General features: G+C 34.8%; 1 pseudogene; it reads left to right on the top strand.

Annotated features, from left to right (window-relative positions):
- The first annotated feature begins 5,892 nt into the window (after positions 1–5,892).
- On the top strand, positions 5,893–27,595 carry LOC129512372 (doublecortin domain-containing protein 2C-like; annotated as a pseudogene).
- The last annotated feature ends 256 nt before the right edge of the window (positions 27,596–27,851 follow it).

Consider the following 27,851-nt stretch of genomic DNA (forward strand, 5'->3'; position numbering starts at 1 on the left):
CAGAAAGATAAAAACAGTAAAAAGACCATTCTTAACAATAAAGGATTTTCATAAAAGTGAAAATTGCTCCTGACAAAAATTGACTGCTGTGAAAAAAAAAAAAAAAAAAACAGTTTATTAGAGCCAGGGAAGACATGCCAAAGGTACATAAAGGCTTGTATGTATTTAAAACATTTGGACAGGAGTTGGTAAAACTTCTATTCCTAGAAATTACCATTGTGAAATTTTCCTGGCAAAACCTAGTCAGAAAGATGCTTTACAATCTTACAAAGAGCTTTAAATGTGTAAATACTGCTTAACCCTGGCTTATGTCCCTAAGAAAATAATCTGAAATATGACAAATTCTCTATACAAATGTCATCATTATAACATTATTTATAATAATGAAAAGCTGTAAATAATTTCAGTGTCAATCACAATGTGAAAAGGATAGGCAAAGTAGCACATCTACATAATAAAATATTAAAAAATATTATTGAAGAATTTATAATGTGAAAATATAAACATTTACAGTCAAATTAAAACGTGATTATGTACATAATGCTACAAGTTTATCAATGTTACTAATTCTTTCAAAGAACCCGCTTATTTTTGTTGATCTGTTCTACTGTTTTTTGTTTGTTTCTATATCATTTATTTCTGTCCTCCTTTTTATTTCCCTTCTTTGCTGGCGTTAGGCTTTATTTGCTGTTCTTTTCTAGTTCCCTTAGGTGTAAGGCTAGGTTATGTATTTGAGACTTTTTTTCTTCTTGAAGTAGGCCTGTATTTTAATATACTCTTCTCTTAGGACACCTTTGTCACATCCCAAAGGATTGTCTGTTTTGGACTTTTGTGTTTTCATTTTCATTTGCTTCCATGTATTTTTTTTCTTTAGATGCAGAAAAAGCATTTGATAAAGTACAACAGCCATTCATGATAAAACCCTCAACCAAGTAGGTTGAGAGGGAACATACCTCAACATAATAAAGGCCTTGAAAAACCCACAGCTATCATACTCAATGGGAAAAAACAGAGCTTTTCCCCTAAGATCAGGAACAAGTAAAAGATGCCCATCTCACCACTTTTATTCAACATACTACTGAAAATCTTAACCATACAATCAGACAAGACAAAGGAATAAAAGACACCCAAATTGGTAAGGAAGAAGGTAAACTTTCACTATTTGCAGATGACATGATACTATATATAGAAGACCTAATGTCACCATCAAAATACTATTAGAACACATAAATTAATTCAGTAAGGTTGCAGGGTACAAAATCAATGTGCAGAAATCCATCGCATTTCTATACACTAATAATAAAACAGTAGAAAGAAAAATTAAGAAAACAATCACATTTACTACTATACCAAAAATCACAAATTACCTAGGAATAAAGTTAACCAAAGAAGTAAAAGACCTGTACTCTGAAAACTATAAAACTTTAAAAAGAAACTGAAGACAACACAAAGAAATGGAAACATATTCCATGCTCATGGATTAGAAGAACAAATATTATTAAAATGTCTATACTACCCAAAACAATCTACACACTAAATGTAATTGCTATCAAAATACAAACAACATTTTTTCATAGAACTAGAAAAAAAATCTTAAAATTTCTATGGAACCACAAAAGACTCCTAATAGCCAAATCAATCTTTAAGAAGAAAGGCAAAAAAAAAAAAAAAAAAAAAAAAAAAAAAAAAGAAAGAAAAGAAAGAAGAAGAAAGGCAAAACTGGAAGTATCACAATTCCAGACTTCAGGTTATAATTACAAAGCTATAATAATCAAAACAGCATGGTATGTGCACAAAAATAGACACATAGATCAATGAATCAGAATAAAAGCCTAGAAATAAACCCACAACTATGTAGTCAGTTAATCTTTGACAAAGGAGGAAAGACTATGTAGTGGAAAAATAATATTTCTTCAACAAACATGTTGGGAAAACTGGACAGTTACACTCAAAATGAAACTGGACCACTTTCTTACACCACACACAAAAATAAATTCAAAATGGATTAAGAACCTAAGTATGAGACTTCAAATCGAAAAAATCCTAGAAGAGAAAAAAGATGGTGATTTCTCTGACAAACAAAACTAAAAGACAACCTACTGAATGGGTGAAGACATTTGCAAAAGACATATCTGATAACGGATTAGCGTCCAAAATATATAGATAACTTATGCAACTCAAGACCGAAAAATAAATAATTCAAATTAAAAAATGGGCAGAATGCATGAACAGAATGTTCTCCAAAGAAGACATATGGATGACCAACAGACAAATGAGAAGATGCTTAAAATTATTCATCATCAGAAAAATTCAAATCAAAACTACAATGAGGTATCACCTAACATTTGTCAGAATAGCTGAAATAAAAACCCAAGAAGCAACAAGTGTGGATGAGAATGGAGAGAAAAAGGAACTCTCAGGCATTGTTGGTATGAATGTAAACTGGTGCAGCCACTGTGGAAGAAAGTATGGAGGTTTCTCAAAAAATTAAAAATAGACCTACCCTACAATCAGTAATCACACTACTGGGTATTTGCCCAAAGGATGCAAAAACATTAATTCAAAGGGATGAATTCAATAAAGTTGTAGGATACAAATATCTCTATGTCTATTGCAGCTTTATTGACAATAGTCAAACTGTGAAAGCAGCCTAGCTATCTATTAATAGATGAATTGGAAAAGTAGTTGTATGGAGAGAGAATGGAATATTATTCAATCATAAAAAGAATGAAATCTTGCCATTTCCAACAGCATGGATGGATATAGAGAGCATAATGCCAAGAGAAATAAGCCAGAGTAAGAGTAAGGCAGAGTAAGACAGATATCATATGATTTCATTTGTATATGGAATTTAAGAAACAAAACAAGCTAAGAAAAAAAGAAAGAGAGACCAAAAAACAGATTCTTTTTTTTTTAATTTTTATTTATTTATGATAGTCACAGAGAGAGAGAGAGAGAGAGAGAGAGAGAGAGAGAGAGGCAGAGACACAGGCAGAGGGAGAAGCAGGCTCCATGCACTGGGAGCCCAATGTGGGACTCGATCCCGGGTCCCCAGGATCGCGCCCTGGGCCAAAGGCAGGCGCCAAACCGCTGCGCCACCCAGGGATCCCAAAAAACAGATTCTTAGTGACAGAGAATAAACAGATGGTTATTAGAGGAGAGGTGAGCTGGGGGTGGGGGGGGGTGAAATAGGTGAAGGGAATTAAGAGTGCACTTATCTTGATGAACACTCAGTAACATATGGAATTGTTGAAACACTATATTGTATATCTGAAACTAATGTAGCACTGCATGTTAACTACCCTGGAACTAAAATTAAAAAAAAAAAAAAAAACTACCCACAGGACTTCATAAAATTACTATGATTTCAACAGGAATTACAAGTGTCTGAATTACAAATCAATTCAAGAAATTAAAATGTGCCTATTCTTTTTACCTACACTTCCATTTTCAGAAATGTATATTTAAGAATTACCAAAATTTGCAGAGGCATCTATATGAGGATTATTTTCAGAACTTTTTATAGTAGACTATTTAGAAATAAACTCAGTGTTCACAAAGGGGCTTGCAGGATACAATGGAATGTGACATACCTCTTAAGCAAAAAGGAGAATCTATATGTACATAAAAGCAGTAGTCTTTAATATATTGTAGAGTTGACTAATGGTAGATCACATGCACTTTTTTTATTTTTTCATTTTTATTTATTTTTTTACTTTCTTCTTATTGAATATTAACTGATAAACATTTCCCAGCTAATTAACCTTAGAAAATATTTTAATGACAAATAATTAAATATTTTATTTTGATCAATGCACTGCAATTTATCTAAGCATTCTCCAGTTATGGGTCAGTTAAAGGGAAATAAACACACAAAAAAGCCCCTATGTATAAATTCTTCATTAACTTTACTGTAGAGTTGCATGGTTATAAGTGAACACATTATATAATCTCCCATTACTAAAATAAGCCCTTAGATTATTACAGGAAAAAAAGCACATACTTATCACTGGAAATATGAAAGATTTGCAACATTATCCTTTAATGTAAGATAAGACTTCTTAATTATGCAGCAGGTTCTAAAATTTAAAATTCTTTCTTTAAGTAATTGTCTTGGATCACAACTTTTTACCATCTATTAGCAGAATATTATGATATTGATCAAATAAAGGAAAGTAGAATTACTATAAATACGCAAACTTTCAGTTACAAGATAAATAAGTTCTAGAGATGTAATGTACACCTTGATGACTATAGAAAGAAATATATATACACATTTATATACTATTTATGTATTATTCACCAAACATAGCATTCAAAAATTTTTGTGAATAGCCATACACTATGTATGGAATAATTATATAATAACTATAATTATATTTAATTATGTAATTTGACATTAATGCAAATCCTTTTAATTCATGGTTATATAACATCAGAGATTTTAGAGTTTTAATTTATTAGCATAAAATATAATTTAAAAGTATATTTTATCACCACCAGATAGAAGCCAAAATCTGAAAATTGATATTTTTCTTAAACTAAGAATACTAAAAACACAACTTCCTCTTTTCTGATTAAATTATAAATGATAAAATGTTTTATTTGGTAAATAAAAAGTTTGTTACATATAAGAGACATTATTTATCTTATTTGTAAATATTGTTTAGAAATAGGACCTTAAGATGGGGATAAAATTAAAATGTGATTAACATTTCAAGAATTCAGGTTAGATTTTCTTATCACTTTTTCTGCCAATTTCTTAATCCATTATCAGCTTTAAGTATTAGTAAGATTCAAGATGTAAATGAATGAATTTGAATATTGAAGATACATCTAACAGCCTCAAATGCATGAAAAAAATTATAAACGTGATTAAAATTACTGATGGAAAATATTCTAAACCCTTTTGGTTTTAAATATGCATCTGGACAAATGTTCTATGATTCTGTCTCGTAGTTTGTACTTCATTACCCATCAATGTTTAATTTATTTCTTGAAATAGAATCAAAGGTGAGGACATCAGTAAATAAAGAATGAAAATGCCAATTGCATATTTTCTGCCCTAAAAATCGACTAGAATACACTTACTGGATTACTTATATGTATCTCAAGAGTGTCCATTCCCTAATTGTATTCCACGAAGAATGTTGTAGCCTTATCAGGTTTTTTGTTTTTTGTTTTTGTTTTTAAGATTTCATCTGGAAGGGCAGCCCCGGTGGCTCAGCGGTTTAGCGCCGCCTGCAGCCCAGGGACTGATTCTGAAGACCCGGGATCGAGTCCCACGTCGGGCTCCCTGCATGGAGCCTGCTTGTGTCTCTGCCCCTCTCTCTCTCTCTCTCTGTCATGAATAAATGAATAAAGTCTTTAAAAAAAAGCTTTTTCATCTATAAGATTTTATCTATTTATTCATAAGAGACACAGAGAGTGAGGCAGAGACACAAGCAGAGGGAGAAGCAGGCCCCCTGAGGGGAGCCTGACGCAAAACTCCATCCCAGGATCCCAGGATCACGACCTGAGCCAAAGCAGATGCTCAACCACTGAGCCACCCAGGTGTTCAGCTTATCAGTTTCTATAGATTTATCTTAATGTGGGACACGAGTGACTACCAAGTAATCTTCAGATTTTTTTTTTTTAAGATTTTATTTAAGTATTCATGAGAGAGAGAGACAGACGGAGGGAGAAGCAGACTCCATGCAGGGAGCCCGATGTGGGATCAGGCCCTGGGCTGAAGGCGACGCTAAACCGCTGAGCCACCCCGGCTGCCCGTAATCTTCACATTTTGAAACCCGACTTAGCAATGCCTCAATATACATTTGCTTTGCTTTGCTTGCAGTCGCTCAAGGCTTTCAGAAACTTAATTACAGATAAGTAAGTGATCAGGTCGGCTCCATGGTTGTTACAGAGAATCTAATGCTCATGCTGGCCTTGCCCCCTGGTAATCGAGAATCCACAACTAAAGCAGAAGTATTTGTTAGGTACCATTTATAGTGCCTTCATGTATGAAGATGTCCCATAGTACATGATAGCAGATTATCCCATAATGTGGCTACACAACAGAAAGCTATTTATTAGCCCATGATAGTCTGAACTCAAAACATACCTGAAAATGCCATGCTAGAAATACAGGATAAATAATTTAGAGCTCGGAATATAGAATGGAGGACATTGCAGGCCGCAGGGTCTCCCGGGACTACTCCATGTATCAATCAAATAATTTAAACTAAAGCACAAATGGTTGTTCTTTTGCTGGACTTTTTTTCCCTGTAAATAAGAATGTTTCATTTCAGTATAAGATTATTGTAGAAATAAATGGATTTTGGTAAAGTGCTTTGAAGTTTGACGTTTATCACATAAAGCCATATATAGCTTGCAATGACAACAATTATTAAAATTAAAATTGGTTAAAATTCAGAATCACTAAAATACAGGTTTTGCTAAAAAATTGTCAAATTCATATACATTTTCAGAGTTGGGGCAAATCACCCAATATATGTGTCTATGTATCTATATAGACACTTGGGTGGGTAGAACTGTCATGGGATTGGAGTAAGATAAGCAGTACACTAATTTAGTAAGATTTTCGAAGAGGCAATTTTACTAGTCAGAATTTGAAGCCTTTAAAAGTGCACATTTTAAGTTATATGATGGGATAAGCACTGGGTGTTATATGCAACTGATGATTTATATGTTGGCTAATTGAATTTAAATTTAAAAAAGGAAAAATAAATTATTCCTAAAAATAAAAGGTGCATGTTTTACCTGAGAGAAGTCTAAAGATATTAATTATTACTAATATCATGAGTGTATCTGGCATTTTGGTTTTCCTTTCCTTACATTATATGTAATGTTCTTCATTACAGTGGAAGCAGCTGGTAGTCTGTGGAATTCAATATATTCAAGGCATGAGATTTTGTGGCATTTAGCCTCTCCGAATCTTGGTTTCCTAAACTGTAAAAAAGAAAATAACAGTAGCTATTCTGTTTGATTGTCATGACAATTAACATAGTAGTGTTTCAGTACTGTGATATTCAGGTGTTATTTTTATGAAAAGAGAAAATTAATGAAATTATTAAATTAAGTCTTTTTGGGGTGCCTCAGTGGCAAAGTTGGTTAAGCTTCTGACTTTTGGTTTTGGCTCAGGTCATGCATGATCTAGGGTTAGGAGATGGATCCTAGTGTTGGTCGTGCTCTATGTGCTCTGCACAGAGTTTGCAAAAGAGACTCTTTCCCTCCCCCCACCCAGGCCCTCTCTGCTATGCTCATTCTCTCTCTCTAAAATAAATAAGTAAATCTTTAAAAAATTAAATGCTTTAAACTAAATATATTGATTCACATTCCATACTCCACTCTCCTTTCAAAGAAAGTTATAATGTGATAACACTCTTCCTCTATTTTGAGACTATCTTCCAACATTTCCCTGTTTCTAGAAATACAAGTTGCCTTACAGAACTGAGGGTTGCCATTTAAAAGATGTATTTTAATATAATATTCTTTATTACATTATAATAATTGTGCTATATCTCATCACTTGTGAAATAACATGGGGCATTTTAATTTCAACCTTTGTCATTATAAAATAAATTTCTCATAATTTTCAGTATAAAAAGGAGCCAAGAACTAGCTAATATTCCAATGTTTACAATGGTTTTGTACACTCCTAGCTGCAGTCTCATTCTAAAGGTTAAAAACTAACATACGAGGCATCAGTAAATTAAGGGGTAGGTACAAGGGAATATAATTTGCTTTGTCTTTATTTTTGTCTCCTAGACTTGAAGAAATTCAATCCTAGTTGATGTTTCCAAGCCCACGAGGGCTTAAGAATAAACTCAAGAAAATAAATGTGTATCAAAGAGATTGGAGTGCAGGGAGAGAGGTGTTGTTTAAATGTGACAGGATCTCCATTCCATCTGTGTGTATATGTACCAGAAGGTACTATATAGGACCAGAAGAAATAGTTTCTGTCATCTCCAGATGTAGAGAATGATTGCGCAGCAGGGCTTTTCATGTTCTCAAAGAGTCTAGTGCATCCATACTGCCTCCTCCATAAAACAGCCACATCATTTGAGGGCTCTGTGAAAACCAGAGAGACATGATCTTTTTTTTCTAAAACATCCTTTTCTAGCAGCAGCCTTTCACAACCAAGGGAAAGAGAGCTGTATTTTCAATTCAGAGAGAATTAGAACACATGCTAGAAGCATCAAATAGAAGATGCCAGCTCTCATAAATTGATAATATATAAATTAGCCTCTAAGCTTTGTATATTTGATGATAATATACCAAGAAAAAATTATATAATGAGCATTTACAACCTTGTTTATCCTTTATAAAATTCACAATAGGATTGTAGCCTTATGGGAGCCCAAATATCAGGGAAAGTTAAAAATATGTTTCAAAAAAGGTACTTTGATATAGCAACAATAATCTGTTGTTGCAATGAGATACTGAGATTCTTTGAATTTTTCATAGTGAAACAATAATTTACTGAAAATTAACATTCAAGAAAACTGTTCAATTCTTGTGTATAAATAAAAAACATTTCTTGATCTTTAGGAATTACTACTTACACTCAAAATATCATGTGGCTCTATCATCTTAGCCATATTAGATTATTATTTTTAACTACTATGTAGCTACTTCTCTATCTACCACCAGGTCAAATTATATTGGCATAACACTAGGGAAACCATAAGCAATGCTACTGGGACAAGTGTGTGCTAAAAAAGTAATTTATAATACAGTATATGCTTTCAGAGTTCATGAGTAGAAAGACTCGATGTGAGGACTAGATCTTATATTCAGAAGTGTGAATTCAAACTCATAAAAATAAGATTGTGCTGTGAATATATTTAGTTTCATAAAACCTTCAGATGACATGTTTAATTCTTTTTTCTTTATCTTGATTTTTTTTTATTTATTTATGATAGTCACAGAGAGAGAGAGAAAGAGAGAGACAGAGACACAGGTAGAGGGAGAAGCAGGCTCCATGCACCGGAAGCCCGATGTGGGATTCGATCCCGGGTCTCCAAGATCAGGCCCTGGGCCAAAGGCAGGCGCCAAACCGCTGCGCCACCCAGGGATCCCTATCTTGATTTTTTTTAGGATGATACAGTTTTGTTATTTTTTTAAATCCCAGTTAGTTAACATACAGTGTAATATTAGTTTCAGGTATACACTATAATGATTCAATACTTCCATACAACTCCTGGTGCTCACCACAACAAGTATACTCTTTAATCCCTATTTCATCCATCCCCCCCACACTCCTCCCCTCTGGCAACTATCAGGTCATTCTCTACAGTTAAGTATCTCTTTAAGAAACAAACAAAGAGGGACAGCTGGGTGGCTCAGCAGTTGGGCTTCTGCCTTTGGCTCAGGGCAGGATTCCAGAGTCCTGGAATCGAGTTCTGGGATCAAGTCCTGCATTGGGCTTCCTGCATGGAGCCTGCTTCTCCCTATGTCTCTGCTTTTCTCTCTCTCTCCCTATGTCTATCATGAATAAATACATAAAATCTTTAAAAAGGGGGGGAGGGAAGAGATATGGGGTCTTAATTCTTACAAAATGTAAAATCCCATCATTCTTTCATTGATAAAATATAAAACAGCAGAAATTGGACAAAGATTTCATCGCCAAGTAAGTCATCATTTGTTACCACACATGAAAACCATCCCGTACCAGAACTTCAGAGGGATGATACATACGTAGAAAAGATAGTTACCCTGCTCTTAGAATGTATGATAAGGAGCTTTATTTTCCAGCACAACGTTGCTTGCTACTGCCATATCGATCTCTACAATATTTTAATAAAACAAACATAAGATTGCTCATATGTATTATAACTCATTTCTCAAATATGAAGCTCTAAAGACCAAACAAGGATCAGAGGCAGAATCATTAGTGAGTGAGTGATAACCTCAAAATGAGCTCTATGGCTTAGGAGTGTTCCAGCATGATTCTCTGTATCACTGTGCTTGCTGAGAAGGATGGGGATACCAAGTCTATGCTGTGCTTGCTGATTGACAGTGACCCTTCATAGAACTGTGTATGTCATGGCATTCACTCCATTAGACAAGTGGCTCCTCCACAGATCTTTCATAGATAAGCTCATCTCTATTTTTGGGTTTTCCTGGTGTGGCTGAAAGGATCTGAGACACACGCTTGAAGTTTTCAGAGTCTTTTGTGTGAAAGTAACATTCTAAACTTTTGCTCTTTTTTGAGGTATTAGCAAAAGGTTGCCCAGCCACACCCTTGACTTTTTTCTAGAGTCTACATTTCCAATAGTGAATCTCTTAATTTCAGCATCTTTTGCAATCTGAATGCTGAGATTTCCCCAAACCATTCAGTAAGTTTCTTTTTTGTTTAATATTTCTTCCCTCAATTTATGTCCTATCTTGCATTTTACTCTAAGCACCAAAAAGAAACTAAGAGGCCCCTTCAACACTTGGAAATTTCTCAGTTAATCTTCAATTCCATCATTGATAAATTCTACAATCTACATAGTAGCAGGACCAAATATGCTAAGGTTCTGCCACTATAGAATGCACATCTCCTTTTTTCCAGGTTCCAATAACATGTTCCCATTTCCTTTAGAGACTTTGCCAGTAACACCTATAATATTATTTACTATCAGTCTATTAATGACAATTTAGAGATTCTCTAAGGTTATAAATGCTTTCTCTACCATACTATTCACTTCCTTCCGTTTTCCCTAACAGAGTTATTAACATCCACATTTTTACTAACAATCTGTTCCAAGAAATCAGGGCATTTTCTATCATGCTCCCCCAAGTTTTCCTAGCCTTTTCCCATTGCCTAATTAAAAAGCCACTTCCACATTTTTAGATATTACAACACCTCAGTTTCAGGAATTAAAATACATACAGTTTTACATTATTCTTATACTAAACAGTTACTTTGTGGCTTAACACAAATTTATGATTCAATAGTTCTGAAGGTCAGAATTCTTTTTTAAATTAAATTTAATTATTTACTTTAATTTTGCTTTATTTTATTTATCCATGAGAAATACATACAGAGGCAGAGACATAGGCAGAGAAGAAGCAGGACCCTGGGACCATGGGATCACGCCTGCGCCAAAGGCAGACGCTCAACCACTGAGCCACACAGGCATCCCTGAAGGTCAGAATTCTAACACAGGTCTCATCAGGCTAAAATAAAGTGTTAGTATGGCTATCTTTTCCAAGGCTCTGAGTAGGTACAGTTTCCTTGTCTTTTCTGGCTTCAAAAGGCCACCATTTTCTTAAGCTGGCTTGGGGCACCGTTTTTTTTTTTTTTATCTTCAAAAGCAGTAACATCAGGTCAAGTTGTTCCCATGCTACTATCTCTCTGGTTCTCTCTTCTAGTTCTCCTTTCTACTTTTAAGTATACAGGTGATAATATTAGTTTCACCCAAATAAATCCAGGATAACTTCCCTATGTTAAGGTAAAATTGCTAGCAACTTTAATTTTTAACTGCAACCTGATTCCCATTTTGCCTTGTAACTAATATAATACCAAATTCCTTCTATTGGAATGTAGACATCTGTGTGGAATGCCACTATTCTGTTCTGTTACATGTAGTGCCATTAGTTTAAAAATCTCCAGACCACAAAGACCTAAGGAATTCACTAATGTTTTTTCAAGCACATATAGATTGTATCTGGCCTGGGGCTCTATGAGAAATTGATAGGCAGCTGGGACATGGGACTATGCCCAGATCTTATGTAACTCCTAGTAGCACTTCTATCTTGACCCTTCAGTAAGTTCAAGCATGACAGTTTGTCTGGAGGACAATCTTTTTTTTTTTTTTGGCTGCGTAGTAGGTAGGGAATATTCAGCCCATTCTGGCCAAATTCCCACAATTTTAGAATGCAGTAGAATAAGATATGAATCAGATAATTTCAGATCTATAAATATTCTATAAAACATGAAATACTATGAGAAATACTTATCAGTGGTCTAATTGCCTTGTACTAGTGAATATAAATAAAACAGACACAACTTAATTGAGACTTCCAGTTGCTTTATTCATCATAAGACCAAACATAGACAACAGTGACAGGCACACTTAGAAAACTTATCCGGGGCTATATCAGCACATTCTGTAGCACTATAATCCACACAATCATTTATTATTGACTTATTTTATTTAAATGTGCCCACCAATACATTTTTCCCTTCCAGTATTTCTGGAAATACAGTTACTACCTAGCTATATTAAGATGTTAACGACTGAAAAACACATAATCTTCATACAATGTTAGAGACACAGAACATAGAGACACAGAGAAACTCTGAATGATTTTAGAATGCAAATCCTCTCCACATTTTTGGAAAACCTGCAGGAATAATGTAAGTATGGCTCAGGCTTTAGCTCCTCCACTTTTACACAATTCCACCAAATTCAAAATTCTATCCTCTTCACAACCCACTCACAAGCATCTTGTTTACTGCATGTTTCTCATCCCATTCCCTAGTAGAAGTATGAAGCAAGTCATGGAGCTGGGCATAAAAATATTTTTTTGTTTTTAAGATTTATTTCTTTATTTGAGAGAGAGAGAGTATGAGCAAGGGGAAGGGGCAGAGGGAGAGGGAGAGAAATATGAAGCAGCCTCCATGCTGAGTGTAGAGCCAATGTGGTGCTCAATCCCTTGGCCCTGAGATCATGACCCAAGCAGAAATCAAGAGTCAGAAGCTTAACTGACTGAGCCATTCAGGCACCCCAAGGCATAAAACTTTTCTAAGAACTATACATGATAGTGACCAGTCCTTAAAAGTGCTTGCCTTGAAACATGCTGCAGTCCTCCCAGTTCTTGATGCTGTAAACTATGGAAAGTTTTTACCTGTAACTCAACTGACTCTAAATTCAGTTAATGGATAAGAAGATGTTCTACTGGTTATTTCATTTTCTGCTCTTTTTGTTTAACTAAGCATAGAATGATTAAAATATCATAAATTTATAGTTTTCCAAAATCTCTCCTACAGATTTTCCCCAACTTGAAGTGAAAGTAATACACTTAAATCTTACAAACTGGGAAGCAGACAAGAAGAATGCATGGAAAGAATCAAATGCTATTTGTATTTCATTAATGTCAGTTATAACTGTCTATTTGAACAGATTTAACTAAAGTTCTTAAGCATAATTATTAAATTAATAATAGCAATTTTGATTTTGACAGTCTAATTCTCAGCATAAGGTAAATTAATCTATTTTTATCAGTAAATACTGCTTTTATTCTTGGATAATCAGTTGGTAAGGGAAAACTGAGATATATATATATGTATATATATACATATATATATTTGACTTTATAATTGGGGATACATGAAATCTATTTATAAATGATAGTAATATTCATTTAGAGAAAAAAACGAGGTTCATGCTATTACTAAGGAATATCTGAGGATAGATGTACTTAGTAGTTTTTTGAACTCACAATATATAAAGTGTGAAATTATCTGCTATTTTCCGATATATTTATAAATAGTGAAAATCTCTAAGGTCAATATTAACTTCAGTTGGAATAGAAACAAACTGATGATGTAATATCAAGTATTTTAGCAAAAATAAATGAATTGAAATCAGGATTTTGACTTCCTTCTTCAGTGCCAAATTTAAAGATTAAAGTTCTTTTGGATCAGCTTTACAAATGGTCTGAAAATTAGTTTAAAACTTTCAAGCATAAAGAGAGTCAAAATGAGAAGCAGATGGGTCTATACTTCTTTAGAGAACTGTCTGTTTCTCCTTATGATCAACAGAAACACAAGAAAGAGTTTGGGATAGAATACTCAAGATTTCACACACATTGCTACACATTGCCATATATTCATTAGCTAGCCAAATATATTAATATTAGAACATTCATTCTTATTCAATATGTTCATACCATCATGTTTGAGTGCTTAATTTTTTATATTCAATTAAAGTTGGGTATTTTACACTTAAATTATCTAGGATAGATGTTAATCTAAATTTCACTTTCATCTAAGATTTACAATATTCTTCTAGAATTTGGAGATATTGGAAGTCTTGGTTTACTTTTCTTACATTATTTCAACTGTGATGTTTACTCTTGCAGTCTGTATTGTAATAAACATAAAAGAGCTCAAATAAAGATAGCTCAAAGGCATACTCACCTCATCTAAATGGTTAGCTTTACCTTATTCTAATCCTAATAAAAGTTATGAAACATTATGTTTATTATGATAATCACTAATGCCCCAAATTCTCAGCTCTTTAGTATTGTAGAAACATCAAATTATTGTCAAGATTGATGAAAACCTTTGGGTAATAGCATCCAAATTGAGAGAATTTGATGTTAAGAAAAGTAAATAAATAAATAAGAGAATGACCAAGAACACAATTTTAGGTTTCTAAATTCTTTGTCCTTCAAATACTGCAAACATCCATGAAAGTGTTAAAAAATAGAAAGAACCAATAAAGACTTGTTTCTTCACTCTCTGTTACACATGTTGCAGAAATACACTGCACTATCATCTTCTAGTTCCCAGTACATTGCCAGCACATTATTTCTCGGATCACATTTCTGCCATATCTTCCTTGTTCAGGCTGACAGTTTACATGATTTTCTCAATCTCATCCTGGTGTGCTACCCCACTGACAAAATACATATGTTCTCAAGACATTTATAAAACATATTTATGTCAAAAATTGAACTTTTAATACCAAATTATATTATGATCAAATGTTCTTATGAGGGAAATAATTTTATTTCAAGCTAAAATATTTGCTTTGTATTATCACTATTTCATGTCAAGAGACTTTGAAAACTTAATAGGCATTTGTCTTTCTCCATTTCAAAATCAAGCATCTTTCACAAGGCTTTGATGATCTCATTTGGATAGGTAAGCACTCCCATATAATATCCCCTATTCTCTTTTGCAGTAATCTGGGCTTTATTACCTATATAAGAATAATTCTTTTCTATTACATTACCCATAAATTTTCTCATTCTAACTTTAAAATATATCTCAAATCCATTATTTTTTCTTTTGCTCCACTAACATCAATTTGCTTAGAACTCATGATCTCCTTTTTGGATTGGAACAATAGCCCGATAACTGGTTTCTGGCCTTTGGTCACTCCAAGTTCCCAATTTAATATAACTACTAAAATGAAATTTTGAAACATGAAAAGTACATTGATATGATTCCATATTCAAAGCTTTCTACAAAGTCCATAACATTGTCTTTCATATTGTGTTCCATGAATATGAATTGAAATCCAAAATAGGGTTGGGGTATAAAAACAAAAGTTATTTGGACAAATAAGCTTAGGAAATTGTGGTTGTAACTGTTTTTATTATTATAGGCTTCTCAGAGCATTTTGATGTTATAGACATTTTTAAAATATAAGAATATAGAATAGTATTCAGTATTTCCTGAATCTATTTATTCATCAATTCTGAGGCCTAGAGAAGGAAAGAGCATGAATGTTTATGAAGACAATTTAATAAATGCTGGTTTATGGAAAAATTTCAGACTCGTGTGTGGCAATATTAGAGTGCTTTTAATCTTGCCTGCTTCTGACACCTGCTCATATCAACTCTGCTCTTTCTTGTGATTCTTGTCACACCTCCACTGGTGGTCAGACCCACTAGTATGTTTGCCTAATAAGCTCGCTTTTAGGGATATACTTGCCCCATTCTCAAAAATATCCTCAAGAATCTTTTTCTTTAATTCAATATTTTCCCCCAACTATCTTTTCTTTAGAATCATCTGAGATGTCTCTGATTCTCTAGGATGTTCATTCACTCACATGTTTTGTCATTAAATCAGGTTAAATAAATAAATAAATAAATAAATAAATAAATAAATCAGGTCTAGTATTATTGATGTTTGTATGTCTGCATATGATTACTACTCTGATACAGGATAAGTATTTAGGAAGTATGTACTACTAACTATGTATTTTTTATTTATTTTTATTATTTTTTTAATTTTTTATTTATTTATGATAGTCACTCAGAGAGAGAGAGGCAGAGACATAGGCAGAGGGACAAGCAGGCTCCATGCACCAGGAGCCCGACGTGGGATTCGATCCTGGGTCTCCAGGATCGCGCCCTGGGCCAAAGGCAGGCGCTAAACCGCAGCGCCACCCAGGGATCCCTAACTTTTTTTTTTTTTTTTAATTGGTCTAGAGGCAACTGGGTAGCTCAGTTAGTTGAGCATCTGACTGACACTAGGTTTCAGCTCAGGTCATGATCTCAAAATCGTGGGTTCAAGTCCCCCCTCAGGCTCTGCATACAACACAGAGTCACCTTGAGATTCTCTCTATCTCTCCCCCTCTGCCCCTCCCTCTGAACTCTCTCTCTCTCTCTCTCACTAAAATAAATAAATTCTAAAAAATCTTTTTTAAAAGTTGGTTTAAAATTGGGTTTTAAGGGGTGCCTGGGTGGCTCAGTGGTTGAGTGTCTGCCTTTTGCTCAGAGCATCATCCTGGGGTCCTGAGATCAAGTCTCTCACGGCGCTCCCCACAGGGAGTCTGCTTCTCCCTCTGCCTATGTTTCTGCCTCTCTCTGTGTGTCTCTCGTGAATAAATAAATAAAATCTTTTTTAAAAACTAACTAAATAAATAAAATTGGATTTTAAGATCCTGTAGATATGGGCATTTTTATAAATGTTTATTATTTAGCCTTAACATTAAGAAAGGTGAAAAAAACCCACATCTTCATAGAATTGTTATCATTATGAACATAAGATTATCTAACACAGGAAAATTAAAAAGAAAACATCATTTGGGGAATCATTTAAATAGAAATGTTATCTTCTTATGTTTGAGGAATATATTGTAAAGAAAAAAAACCTGAGAGGTCTAAATTAATAATTATAATTATTGAAATATTATAAGTCATTAGAGCTTTGGAAAGATAGATTATACAGAAACTCAACAAGCTTATAGTGGTATTCATCTTTAGCATAATGAGATGAACACTATTATATGGAAGAGTACACGTGAAATAAAATATTTGTTTTGCAGAGTAAAGTATAAGTTTAAGGGGAAAGCTATTAACAGAATTGGCCTGGAAAAATAATAGTCATTGCAATAAAGAAGAAAACTGACTCTATATGTAAAAAATGTGCATGAAGATCACCCATCAGTATTTGGAGCAGCACTCTTAAAAATCTAGTTAAACATAGCAATAGCAGAAATCAATCAAGAACATTCAAGTAAAAATAAAATCTCAAGCATAACAATTTGAAATAAAATTAAGGCATTAATACATAGATCATCAGATTCTTTAAAAACAGCATTTTAGATGGAATGCCTGGGTGGCTTAGTCAGCTAAGTATCTGACTCTTGATTTTGGCTCAGGTCATGATCTCAGGGTTGTGAGATCAAGCCCCACATCCAACACACGTGCTGGGCATAGAGTCTGCTTAAAATTCCCTCTCTTCCTCTCCCTCCACCCATCTCTCTGTCTCTGAAAGAAAAATAAACAAATAAAAAATCTTCCTAGAGGGTTTATAACCCAGTCCAACTGTGAAAAAAGTTTATTGCCTATTTAAAAGACATCATTTTCTTCTCCCTTGGTAACAAAATCATGGTTTTACTGGGGTGGCATTGTGTCCAGCTATAGAACGTTATGTTTCCAGTTTTTTTTTTAGAAAGATCAATTTGTGGCCAGTGAGATATGAGTAGAAGTTTTGCGTGAGGCTTTTGGGAAGCTGAATTCAATGGGCAGGATTCTACAGCCCTTTTGCCTTTTATGGAGACATGGAGGCTAGAGCTATAGTGACTACCAATGACAATGAGACCCTCAAGGATGAAAGTCACAAAGAACGAATGGTGCCAATGATAGCCTGTGGTGTTATGGCATCATGAAGTCACCACGTCTACCCTAGAATATGAACTTTCGGGCCTTTGTACTTGATATTACTAAGCTCATTTTTCTTATGTCTGTTGCTGGTAACCATATACAATATCAAATTGGTAGACCATGCTATATCTTGAGCAACTCCATTTAACAAGTGTTATTTAGTGCTTACCCTAGGGGCATATGGCTAAATGTCTGCTGTAGATATGTGAAAGGGGAGCCCAAAGGGATGGAAATAATCAGTATCTGGCTTTTCTGAAGGTCCTGTCTGGTCTCCTGGATGAGTATGGATAGCCATACTTTTAAAGAACTCAACCACTACCCATGAGTAGCATATGATATATACATAAAGTTCCCTCCCACTGTAGTAAATGTTACCCTGTGATACATTAATTAGGGAGCTTCAAAATGTAGAATAAGCATTATCATCACCACATTTGTCTAAATCATTTGATTTGAGACATTCTTTATGCACCTGTAATCTGATCAAAGTGACCTAAGAATGCTCTTAGGGAGGCTTGACTGCATTTGACTGTAACTAAGGTAACACATATTGAAATAATTATATTTAGCTGTGTTGAAAGAGCCTGAAAAAACTATGAAGAGAAGGGAGATAGACTTAAAAAAGTAAAGGACTAAAAGACAAAATGTGGTAATGTCTCTTGCATTAGTCAGAAGAGAATGTGCCTTATTTAAATAAATAAATTTGTATTCTCTGGGAGCTTCATTAGCATGAATCCAATTCTGACAGTTAAGCTGTAATGAATTCACCAAAATAGCGCCACCCTGTTGGGATGTGTTTGATTGGCCAGCTGCTATTCTTCAAGTGATTTCTCTCCCAGTCACGAGCATGCAGTGTCCTCAAACACAGCACCCCTACAGGAGTGTGGCTTTGTCCAATACCCTCCATTAAACAGTTTTATTCAGACCATAACCTAGTTATTCCAAAACCCCTGTGAGGAATACCATATATAGAAAGAAGAGGAATGTTTGGGTGTTCTTATTTTTATTTCTATAAAATCTCTGCTCTGATTGCACTTTTTCTTTTATCTAACCAGATAATGCAACCGCATTTTCTCTCTTATAAAATGCAACCACTTCCCATTTCCCTAAGTTTCAATCTTTCTTCTCATGCTTCAATTTTTACTCAAATGGATAATGTCTTTCAGCATAAAACATCTTCCATATACACATACATGTACACATACATACATATATATGTGTATACACATAATATCCCCTAAGAGCCACAGCTTCATTTCACTACTCCCCTTTGCAGTAAAATTCCTCCAGAGTTGCTGCACTTGTTTTCTTCAGTCCTTCTCTCATTTTCTGTTTAATCTACTCCAATCCAACTTTTGCACTGATAGCTCCATGAAACTGCTGAGTAAATGTCACCAATGCCCCTCATCTTGCTAAATCCAGAAGTCAATGCTCTGTCTTCATTTTCCTTGATCTATCAGCAGAATTCCACACATTGATTTCTCCCTCTTCATCAGTACTCATTAGTCTCTCATTTTCCAGAATTCAAACTTCGGATGTCACTTATAAGTCACTGGTTGTTCCTTCTCATTGGTGTGCTCAGGGCTAAATCTTACTTACCCTTTTTTATCCCAAATATCTGCATCTCTGTCTTCAAGTATTTACTCAAATGTCAGCTTTTAAAGCAAATCTAATTTCACTACTCTATGTAAATTGCAATGACCAACTCCTCAATGCTCTCAATTCCCAATACTCCCTTTTTATCAACAAAGTACTTATCACTTTCTATGAAAATATAAAATTAACTATGTATTATCTTTTTTGTTGTTTCTCTTTGAGTATCTTCTCCCACTGGCCTGCAAAATCCATCAGTAGGAAGAATCTTTGTAATTCTATTCTTTTTTTTTAATAAAGATGTTTATTCATTTATTCATGAGAGACACAGAGAGAGATAGATTGGCAGAGACACAGGCAGAGGGAGAAGCAGGCTCCACGCAGGGAGCCCGACGTGGACTCGATCCCAGGTCTCCAGGATCACACCTTGGGCTTAAGGCAGTGCTAAACTACTGAGCCACCTGGACTGCCTTCATTCTATTCTTGACAGTAGACTAGTATCTCTAACTGATCATGGTAGACTGGCTGCTTAGTAAATATTTGCTGAATAAATTATGTTGACCATGCCTCTGGTTTTTAAAATAAGTTTTTATTCATTTATTTAAGAGAGAGCATGAGTGAGGGGAGGGACAGAGAGAGAGGGAGAAGCATACTCCCTGCTGAGCAGAAAGCACAAAATGGGGGTCCATCCAGGATCCTCAGATCATGACCTGAGCTGAGCAGACCTTTGACTGAGGCACCCAGGCACGCCTGGATGGTGAGAATTCTTGAAAAGAAGAGAATAATCATTGACTAAGACATGGACTAAGACATGGACATAGTGGCATAAGCAGGGATGATAATCAATATAATTAACAATACAAATAGCATAGGCGCTGATCATGAGAATATCTTGTCAGGTATGCAGGTGCATTCCTATTGAATACTATCCCTGAGTGTAGGACATTTTTAGAGAATCAAGAAAGATCAAGAGCTTCAGAAAGAAAGATGAAAGAAGAAATAAGGAGAAATTAATATCAAGTCATTTTAAGAATAACTAGAGGTTTAAAACCAATAAGATCTGGAAGGGAGAAATACCAAATTCTCTGGCTTATTAGTCCCTTAAAAATATTTTGTGATTCACAGGCTGTCTTAGTCTATTCAGGCTGCTATGACAAAATACTACAGACTAAATAGCTTAGAAACAATGAAAATTTATTTCTCACACTTCTGATTGCTGGAAATCCAAGGTCAGGCTGCCAGCATGGTTAAGTGAGGGCCTTCCTCCAGGTCAGGGATTTCTCACTGTGTTCTCACATGTTGGAAGGGGCAAAGAATCTCTCTGGAGTCTTTTATAAGAAACAAATCCTATTCATGATGATTTTACTGTAATGACTTAAATACCTCCCAAAGGCCTCACCTACTAATACCATCACATTGGGCATTATAATTTCAACACATGAATGGGAACACAAATGATTCTTTATTCAGACCATAGCACAGCCCATCCTATATTCTGCTACTCTGACCACCAAGCTGGTGATCTAACTTCTTTAAAGATGACTATACCTTGAGACTATAACTAACAGGAAACTGAAGATACTTCAGTGGAAGGATTTGTTTTCAGCACTCAGGATTAGAAAACCTATTTTGATCTCAGTAGAAATGAATTTACTCTTGGAACTTCATTAAATTCTGCAGATTTATTTTTCTGGTAATATAACTCTAGTGAGGCAGAGGCCTCTTAGATCTGCCTCCTGTCTCTCATTTCTACTCCCTTGCACTATAAAGTAGTAGCAGCTTGAGTACTCTGAGCCCCTCAACAGCTGATGCTCCCATACTCTCTCTGCCACTTGGCTACCGGCTGCTGGCAGCTCACACTGGCAAACATGGTCCCCACTGTTTCTAGGCTCAGAGGAGCAAATGCACATAGCACAGCAAATGCACAGTAGTTAAAAACACAGGCTTTAGTGCCAGGTTGCTAGGATTCAAATCTTTACTCTAACACTCACTAGATGTATGACTTTGGGCAAGATATTTCGTGCCTCAAGTTTCCTTATCTGTAAAATCAGGATAATAATAGTATCTTAGTCATACAATTGCACACTGTGATTTATTATTAAGCTTCATTTAATTTATTAATGCTAAACTATTTCATTGAAATCTGAGTCTGCTTTTGAAGTCTTCTTATTTATTCTAGAAACAAATCCTTTTTAAAAATCACCAATATACTATGAATAAAGATGAGACCAGTATTTAAAAAATACATATGGTATAATTTCTAATTATTCAATATACTGTTCTTTTAACTAGCAGCCTCCACATTTTCAATGATTCTTATGATTTTGCAGGATTGTGGTTGCAACTGAACACATACACAATTGAAACCTTACCCTCAATATATTACCTTTAAAATTGTAAAACTGCTCAAAATATAATGATATTGTATTTTTCTATACACATTTTAGAAATAAACCTTTCAATGACTGGCATTAATAGTATTCAGCTGCAACTGTCGTATTTAAGAAAAATGAGCTTTAAGAATGCATCAGTTACATGGAAGTATGCCAAGGTAACTAAACCGATTTTTCATGACACTAAGGTAATTTCTGACCCCTAAACCTACAATGGAATAATAAAAAAAAAAGAACAGGGACAACTAACTTTGACACTTTCTGGGACATTCATCATCATTTCAATGAGGGAGGAAAGACAAGGTGGTCACCCTAGAAGCTCATTATCTTCTTCTAGTCATTACACTTATAATCCCAGTGGCTGCCAATACAAAGCCAATTTTGTCAGTTTAAAGATATGGACAATATTTCTTAAAGTTTTGTGTTTTAAAAGGCATTCTTAGGAGCTGGGATAAAAAAGCAAAGCAGTGGGACATTTTCATGGTCAGAATATTGATAGATTTCCTCCTTGAAAATTTAAGTAAAATTTAGGATCAGGCTGTGAATATGTTTAGCCCCAAATGTATTATGAATCAAAGCTTTTTTTACACTGGTCAGCAAAACCAAGAGGCCAGAGAAATGTCCTAATCTAATCTATTAGGTACGATTCTCTAAGTTAAAGTAGATACAGTTAAATCAGTGAATCAATATTAATTAACCTTGCCCCACCCAACACGCTTTCTTTGGCAGAGGCTTTAGACAAGAGAGACCAATGAAGTCTAAGCTCTGCTTTGCTACCACAGCCTTTGGAGAAAAAAATAGTAAATGTTGATCCTATTCTGATTGGTTGGAGCTGAGGGAATATTTTTAAATGACTGGGTCACAAACCAAGACTACTTGAATTAGATCATCCATGTAATAGGAACTAAGATCCATTTATAAGCCTCCAACTTATTCCTGGGGTCCTGGGATCAAGCCCAGTGTCCCCCTCCTTGCTCAGTGTGGAGTCTGCTCCTCCCTATCTCTCTGCCTCACCCAAACCCGTCCTGCTCATGCTCTCTCTCTCTGAAATGAATAAATAAATCTTTAATAAATAAATAAATAAATAAATACATGTTGTTAAAATGTGCTTACTTTAGTTGAACATTTATGAATAGCTTAGGAAGATTTGAAACTCAGTATTATAAACTGAGACAGTCCGAAAAAGATTACCTTGTCCCAATTAACAGACCTTTTCCATTTTATATATATATATATATATATATATATACACACACACATAATTTTGCATATATGATTTTATATAATTACATAATTTTACATACGTAAACATAATTTTATGTAATTATGTATACACATATATGTATACATATATACATATAATTTTTGGTAAGCTATATTATGCTTATTAAAATAACTGCAGGGATTTCCACTGCCAGTTTCTTGGCAAAGGTCTCATTACTTTTCAATAGGCTATTTCAATATTATTGCAACTGGTTTGTTTTCTTTGCTGTCTTTCTAGTCTTCACATGTGTTTCAGAGTGATTTCCATGATAATTCTTCTGTGTTATACTTAGAATCTGACACAGTGACTGGACTAGTGGAGAAACTAAGAAAACTGGTAATGAATTAATAAATAAACCCCCAAACAGAGCTCTGAAAATATTAATTCCCTGTTTAAAAATTCTATTGGATTCACATGACCTACGACTTAGTTTATACTTCTAAACTTGATATCTTTTACAACCTAGTCCCCAATTTTTGTTCCAAAAATACCTAATGCAATACCTAAAAAAGTGTATATTCCAGTTAGACTAGTCTCTTCATCCAGTTAAAATGGATCATTCTCAGAACACAGCTTGCGTCTAGATGTCTTTGCACAATACTGTTACCTCAGTCTAGGAACCCTTTCCCTCTTTGTCCTTTCAAGTCATATCCATACTTAAAATACCAGTTGAGGGCAGCCCGTGTGGCTCAGCGCTTTAGCACCGCCTTCAGCCCAGGGCGTGATTCCGGAGACCAGGTATTGAGTCCCCCATGTCAGGCTCCCTGCATGGAGCCTGCTTCTCCCTCTGCCTGTGTCTCTGTGTCTGTCTCTCTCTGTGTGTGTCTCTATGAATAAATAAATAAGATCTTTAAAAAATAAAAATAATAAAATAAAACACCAGTTCAATTTTCACCTAACTTGTAAGTGATTCTCCAAGTGGAAAAAATTCCTCTGAGTTTACAAGCTCTTCAGCTACTTGTGTTTTCAGCAGGTATTTATTCTTTGATTCATCAAATAGTTTTTGCAAACTTCTTTGTATGAGGAAGCAAGCTAAGTGATGAGGATCTGTCAGTGAAACAGTATTTGCCCATGAGACATATAGGCTAGTAGGAAATCCAGACATCCAAGCAGATCACAATGATGGGGGTCCTTTAGTAGTTATAAGTATGGGATCCTAGACAACCCATAAGGGAAGCATTCAACCCATGTTCTTGGGGTATCAGGAAAGAATGTCTGGAAAAAGTAAAATTTACTGTGCCTGAGCATCATGAATCATTTTTTTTTGAAATATTGAATGGATCTCAAATTAAAAGTCTGATTATGTGAATTCCCTTCTCAAAAATTTTTGAAGTCTCTTTATTGTCTACATACTAGAGATCATGCTGCTAGGCACTTATAGCTATGTAGGAGTTATTCAAAAGAATGGAAGCCCAAGAGAGGAGAGGAGAGGAAAAATAAAATATATTTTTATATATTTGCAGCATATAAAAAGACTTGAAGGAGAGAGAGCATAGCACACTGGGTAATTTCCATACTTTCTCACTCTCTGACCCCCATGTTTTTTCTTAATCAATGAACTGCAAAACAGGTCTCGTGTTGTAGTGCAACAGCACTACAGTGTAGTGTAACTGGAGCTTTTTTTTTTAAATCTTCACCCCAAGATCCTAAGTACTTTATTTGAGAGAATTTGTCTTGTATTCTCCAAAATGCCATTCACACAAACAGGGTCACTAATCAACTAAACATGTTGAATGCAGTTAAATATGAAAATAACAGTCAAAGGAGAGAGGATCAGTGTGAAGGAAAACCAGGTGTTTTCTCTTTATATACTGTCAAATGCTTTTAATTATTAATTAATATTGATTAGCTTCTGTCTTTTCCAGAAATTATTTTAACTTACTCTTCATTCTAATGCTTCGTGTTTATTCACAGCCAACCCAAATTGCATTTCCTCCTACTTGTCAGAGCTCTCCACTTAAGATGTCAAAAGTTGATGTAAAGTTTTATGCCTGAGGCATCAAAAATCTTTCATCTTTCTTAACTATACTGAGCTAGAGCTTTATTTCTCTTTCTTTTCCTTAGGACTCTATTTTGTTTACCTGCCTAGCTTTCTTTCATAGTTAGAGCAAGAAAGTGATTCTATCTATATTCACTTTTCCTGTAGTTTGCAACATGAACTAAAACTAGAAAAACATGTAATGATCACAAAGCAAACATTGCCATGCTCTTACCCCTTTCCCTCACAATAACATTGATACATCTTCCATAATGCCACTCATAAGCTTCTTTTTCTTATTAGTTCTACTTTCTTTTTGAAAGAATAGCACAAATAACTTGTTTTGCCCTGAACCAAAGAGTAAGTTGAGGATTTGATATCCTCTCCCTTCTAAATTTCTTAGTGTATAAATCCTGAAAAGGACATTGTTTAACACAACCAAATAGGTCCACCAAAATCAGGAATTTAACACTGATTTGTTCACACCATCTGTTAAGAGCTCAATTTTATCCACTTAAAATTCATGTTGAAGTCCCAAACCTTGATGCTTTAGAACATGACTGTATTTGGAGACAGGGCCTTTAAAGAGGTGATTAAAATGAGGCCAGTAGGATGGATTCCAGTCTAATCTGACTGATGCCCTATGAGAAGAGATAATTTGAACACATGAAGAGATACCAGGGATATATATACATTGTGGTACCACCATGTGAAGAGGCAGCAAGGGGGCAACTGTCTACAAACTGAAGAGCGAGGCCTATAAAGAAATCAACCTGATAACACCTTTATCTTGGACTTTCGGCCTCCAGAACTATGAGAAAACAAACATCTACTGTTTATGACACCTAGTTTGTTTTACTTTGTTATGGTAGCCCTAGTAAACTACACTATCTAATCCACAAATCCCATTCAAATTTTTTACAATTGTCTAACAATAAAATGTATTGTGAAATATCCAAACAAGAATAGTCAGTTGCATGTAGTTATCATGTCTCTTTTTTTCTCCTTACTCTGGAATGGTTCCTCATTCTTCCATTGACTGTCATAGTCTTAATGCAAAGGCATATGTATCTGCAGAGTTATTTTTTATAAAGACATTCAATTTGTCATATACTTTCTCATGATTAGACCCAGTCAGTGCATGCTGTGCTTTAATTCATTGAATGTTATTTTGGACTTCGTCCCAAAGCTGGTGATGTTAACTTGATCACTTGACTGGAGTCATGTCTGCTGTGATTTTCCATTTAAAACAGTCTTTTTTTTTGCCTTTTAAAATTAAGTTCGTTGTTGTTTACTTGTTGTATGTGGAGATATTATAAGATTTTTTAAAAATATACTGATTATCATTAAAATTTCACCTAGTATTTTTAGCACCATAGATGATTCTAGGCTGTGTCAATTACTATGATATTTACCAAGTGGTGAAATTTTAATTCTTTCCTCATCCATTACATAGATTTATACTATAAGGAAAGATTTGTCTTCTTTTCATTTGTTCATTTTTTATAGAATTTATATATTTAAGTTTTTATTTGAATTCTAGTTAGTTAACATACAGTGAAATATTAGTTTCAAGTGTAAAATATAGTGATTCAATGCTTCCATACAATACCCAATGCTCATCACAAGAGCTCTCTTTAATCTCCTTTAACTAATTCACGCATTTACCCATCCCTTTCCCTCTGGTAACCAGCAGTTTGTTCTCTACAGTTAAGAGTCTGTTTCTTGGCTGCCTCTCTCTTTCTTCCCTTTGCTCATTTGTTCTGTTTATTAAATTCCACATATGAGTGAAATCATATGGTACTTGTCTTTCTCTGACTGACCTATTTTACTTAGCATAACACTCTCCAGGTCTTCCCTCTAGGAGGCTGCGAAAATTATTTACCATGAACAGGCATCTTTTGGACAACTCAAAGGATCTGCAAGACAACCACTTTTATGTCGCAGCAGGACTGGAGACCTTCAAGTATTTCCCTTACTGGAAATCCTCAAAGGTGCCCAGTGGGGTCCAACAAAAGTATAAAGACATGGAGAAGTGCTCACGAAGAAAGAAAATAGAGGATTCCCAAGGAAAAGAACCTCATAAGTACGACAACGCTTCCCATAAGGAACAGGATTCTGTGTTTTATGCCAAAGAGGGAAAGAATAAAATGCTGGTAGAATCTTTAAGCCCAAACGGTGCAGACAGCAACGTGTACGAAGCCCAGACTCCTAGCATGGAAACCCAGGGATCGCCGGAAGTCAGGGAAGACAAGGACGTGCAGGTGGAGGTGCCCATGGACCAGACACTAGCTGAGATAGTTAAGGAAGATTAAGAGTTCCACGATTACCCCCTGATCTTGAAAGCAACAAGCATCTCTCAAGAACCTCAGCAAGAATTAAAAAGTGGTTCCTTTCCTGATGGCCAGGGAGTGGAAACCAATAAACAAACAAACAAACGAACGAACGAACAAATCACCTTTATATCTACTTGATATCAGTTTTCCTTCAATCACCCTGCTTCCGTCTCACATACGGACATTTTAGCAGCAAGAAAAATCGCATCTGGATTGAAATAAGCCCATACGCTCTGTCTTCTCAAAAGCTAAAAAGGAGAATTTTTGAATAGATTCCATACTGTTCTAATTCCTTTTCTTGGTGGTATTTCTTTTTAGTAAACATTTAAAATAATGTCATTGCAAATAGCAATATTTCATTCTTTTATATGGCTGAGTAATATGCCATTGCATATATATATATAAACACCACAACTTCTTTATCCATTGATCAGTCGATGGACACT

Source organism: Nyctereutes procyonoides, unplaced genomic scaffold (assembly GCF_905146905.1).
Source record: "Nyctereutes procyonoides isolate TBG_1078 unplaced genomic scaffold, NYPRO_anot_genome, whole genome shotgun sequence".
In the NCBI taxonomy this organism is placed as follows: domain Eukaryota; kingdom Metazoa; phylum Chordata; class Mammalia; order Carnivora; family Canidae; genus Nyctereutes; species Nyctereutes procyonoides.